The sequence below is a fragment of the Octodon degus genome, unplaced genomic scaffold (genome assembly GCF_000260255.1).
Source record: "Octodon degus isolate 3935 unplaced genomic scaffold, OctDeg1.0 scaffold00038, whole genome shotgun sequence".
NCBI lineage: Eukaryota > Metazoa > Chordata > Mammalia > Rodentia > Octodontidae > Octodon > Octodon degus.
Window position 1 is genome coordinate 10,029,713 of NW_004524614.1, and position 4,428 is coordinate 10,034,140.

General features: G+C 40.4%; 1 protein-coding gene across 1 annotated transcript in view; it reads left to right on the forward strand.

Annotated features, from left to right (window-relative positions):
* The window catches only part of Fry (FRY microtubule binding protein), a 431,398-nt gene that overhangs the window by 389,408 nt on the left and 37,562 nt on the right, over positions 1-4,428 (forward strand). The window lies entirely within an intron of this gene.

Below are 4,428 nucleotides of genomic sequence, written 5' to 3' on the forward strand. Positions count from 1 at the left end.
ACTTTTTACAGGTGGTGTTGGGTTCTGAGGTTGCATTTTGTTCCTTCTCATCATTTTGTGTAGCACTGTCTTCTGACCTTTGTTGTAGATCTTCGTTGTAGTTATAACTTTAGTATGTACTGAAGTTCAGGTGCAGATCTACAAAGTCTGGATTTATCCAGCTGTGCCTGCCTTGGGTCTGGTTGCTGTGCTCAGCTCCTTCCTGCTGCTGCCCTTGAAGGTGAACCTGTTGTGCCCCTGTGGGAAGATGCTCTGCTCCTGGACTAGCTGAGTGGTTCTATCCTCTACCCTCTCTATAGGGATTGCAGCTGCAGGGTTACACCCCAGGCCTGTATGCCAGGCCTGAGCTGAGCCTGTAGGGGACAAGGTGGAGTAGGGGTAGAGGCAGCTTTCCCACACACTCACTGTGTCTGGGCTAGGACTGGGTCTGGGTGTTCCCAGAATGGGACAGAAATTCCTACTTGTCGGGCGGGGTGGGGGAGGTGCTGCGGAGTGGTGGGTGGCGTCCCAAGGGGGTGGAAGAGGGTCTGACCCACGCTGTGCCTGGGCTGGTACCCGGAGTTGGTCCCGCCGGCGCAGAGTAGCAGGAAGCTCTCCCACACACTCACCAGACCTGGGCTAGGACTGGGTCTGGGGGTTCCCGGAACGCGGCAGAAATTCCTACTCAGCAGGCGGGTGGGGGATGTACTGCAGAGTGGTGGGCGACGTCCCAAGGGGGTGGAAGATGGTCTGATCCACGCTGCACCTGGGCTGGGACCCGGAGTTGGTCCTGCCTGAAATTTTATTTGTATTGGCTATTATTGACCCCAAAAAGACATTTTAAGATCCTCCTAAAAACCATTACAGCAAAATTTAATTTACTATTAAAAGCTTGATTTTTTTTTTCTGAAAGAAGTCATGCTTTAAGTTTCTCAGACATACCTGAGTTTACCTGTGTCTATCTCTCTTTTTCTCAAAACAGTGGCTTGCAAATTGTAAGGCAACATTTGCAGGAGGATCAAGAGATGGAGTAATTACCTGTCAACCAGGGGACTCAGAAGAAAAGGTAATAAAAGCCTATAAGACTGTATCTCTTCTGTGGTCTGACAGTGTGTGGTGATTTTGGTCCATCCAAGGAGCATGGAATTTGAAAAAGGAGGAATTGGAATGAGTTACTACATATATTCACATGACTCCACTAGCATAAGACAGAAAGAATGACATTCAAGCCATGCATGATGGTGTATTGATGGGATTTGGGAGGATTTTGTTCCTTTTGGAAAAGTAAAGGCATAAAAATAACCCTTTTTGTTGGACAATGTCTAACCATACTAATCATTTTCTAGTAGATCTGTTCTTAATTGAGAATATACTTGTAAAATAAAATTTCATCAGTTTTTCACTGAAACAATTAAGTTGACCTTTCACCAACCACTGAAAGTAGATTTTGCCATTTAGAATAGCTCTAAGTATACAACTGAAACCTGCTGGTCATTGTGTAATGTATGACAAAGGAAATTGGGCAGAAAAGTGTGAGTGCATATAAAATGGTTTATGCTGCAGTTAAGTGTCTCCCATTTAATCTATATGGTGACACAGTAGTGATCAATAGAAAAGACCTCTCCCTGGTAGAGTTCCTGACTTGTCAGAGAGACACACTTTAATCATAAAGTTACAAAGTTGTAAACTATAGTTAATGCCATTAAAGACATGAGAAACAGTAGGTTATGGAAGCATACAGTAAGGCAAATAACCAATTAGAAGGGTGGGTCTGGGAAGGCTTCTCCATGGAAGATCTTCTAGGTGTAGATCTACAAGATGAGTCACAGAGAACTGTATCTGGGGCTGCAGCAAAACGTATTCAGAAAAGTTTGAGAAGAATCCACAGAAGTTGACAGAAGCCAGACCAGGCAGGGCACGGGTGTAGTGCTACAGTGGTCAGCAACTGAAAAGTTAAATAGCAGGGATGATTGATTGAGGCTGTTCCTCTCTATCTGCTGTGGAAAGAGACTGAAGCAGCCAACAGTAGATAAAGAGAGTTAGAGGACTGCTGCTCCATTGAGGAGGTGTGATCTTAGAACCACATCACTGAGAAAGCATTTTAGATTGCACCTCCTCCAGAGGATACAAAATTATGTTCTTGTTAGAAATACTACTTTACTAGTGTGGAGAGAACAAAAAGTTTGGGATAACAACTTTCAACCTAGTACCAGTGACTCAATTCCAATTTGGTAGTTTTTACTGAATAACTTTTCAGTCTTGAGAGTAACCATCCTTGCCAGCCTCATTCACTTAGTGAGCCTCTTGTTAGGCTTTGTGAAGAGACCAGAGATTGAAGTACCTAGAGAAGGTATTAAAGTGCAGTTTCTGCCCTTAATGAAGACAGACATTTATATTTCATGTTAAGTCATTTGATCCTCTCTAGATGGGAGGCAAGGCTGGCAGTGTAGCTCATTTTGCAACTGAAGAAACCAAAGTTTGACCTATGTCTGCCTGATTAAATGACGGGCAGAACTGCAGCTTGGCCATAAAGTCCGGAAACATAGGGAAATACATGAAATAAGTTGTTTATATTGTATTTTTAAAATAGAAGTTTGATGATATTATGTAAGTTTCTCATAAGCCATGCACTGTGAAAGTACAATTTGCAATCACAAGGATCTACAACTTTTCCATTAGTCTCTGCATGTACATCAGTGCTGTGCTGCTTCTGGTGATTTGCAGCTCGGATTTTAACTGGTATCTATGCCATTAGCATGTTTAGAAGTACTGCATTTTTTCCTCTTTTTCTTCTTCTTATTAAGTTTATTGGTACCATTTAGATATACATAATGATCATATTCATCATTTGTACCTGTACATATCTTGATTCATTTTTCCCCATTCCCCTCCTCTACTGTAAGCCCCTCTTCCCCTCCTTATCTACAAAGCTTTGTTTCCATTTTATCCTTCTTTTCTCATCCTCCCCCAAGTACCCTTTTGAACAGTTTCTTCTTACCTCACAGTATCTATTACATATTTTGGTTCTCATTTACACTTTCAGTTTCTCACACTAGAGAAACAATGAGATATTTACGTGTTTGTCCAATTTATTTCACTTAAGAGTATGTTCTTAAGGTCCATCCATTTAGCTATGAATGTCTCAAGTTTATCCTTTATGGTTCAATGGAAGTACTGTATTTTTAAGAAATACAGTGTTACTTAGGTGTCAGATCTTATGGCCCCCAGTAGCACTGATGCTTTCTAATTCCAGCTCGATCATTCCCCTACTGTGCTGTGCTGTTCAAACAACATCAGTCCAGAAAACAGTTACTGGTTAGGATTCACAGTCAGCACATATTCCACCTCAGAGTATCATGTACAGAGTAGTATATTTACAACGTTATCTAAATGTTTGCCCTCAATGATCCTATGTTTTCTATAATAACAACTCAATCAGTAAAGTGCATTTTAATACATTACAGATTTTTTAGGAACAAGGGTTGAAACCAAATCTCATATTTATTTAGAGTTTTCTGGTTTAACCTTACTTCATGATAAAGAAATTCTAGTTAAATGACCCTGTTTATCAAATATCTTAATCTGCAAATGTGTAAGAATTATTTATATAACTATTTCTGATAAGAGGCTTTACTTACTTTAGCTGCCCATTTTTCCCCCTCTTGGTTCTTCATCTTCTTCAAATTTTTTTTCTTGTTCTGGCTACTCAGTTCTGCCTTGTCCATTTTTTTTTACTTCTGTAGATAGATAACCATGCATAATAAAAACAGGGATATGTTCTAAAAACCAGATGATTGGGTGACTTCAGCATTGTGGAAATATCACAGGGCACACTTGCAAGCCACCAAAGCTACAACATCACTAGGTGATAGAATGTCACAGGACCACAATCATATCTGTGGTCTTTCATTGGCCAGAATGTCACTTTGCAGCATATAGCCATATGAAGTACTTATTTTTCCCCCATCTCTTTTCTTGTGCTTTTGCTAAACCAAAAAATAAAGAAAATAGAGTTTGTCTTTACTCACTTATATGTAGCACTCTCTTAGCAGCAATCTTAAGAATATGAAAGGGGAAAGAAGGAACTTTTGTTAAGTACTATACACATTTAATCCTTTAAGACAATCCTTTAGAAACAAGGATTTTTCCATTTTACAAGTAAAAAAGTGAAGAGACAAATGTCGAAGGCCATATTTTCTCCATTTGTCCAGACTTTCTCTAAGTTACTTTGAGGAAGAACATACATATAGGAAAGAATTAAGAGAATTATTTCTAGCATGCTAAATGTCTAATATTAGACTTAAAGAATCTGCATAAAGGGCTGGGAGATAATTCACCAGTCTAAGCACCTGCCTGGCAAGCACAAGGACCTGGGTTCAATTCCCAGAACCACAGAACTCCAGAACCCTGGACACACGCTGTGCCTGCCACCAAAACCAGACGTGGTGG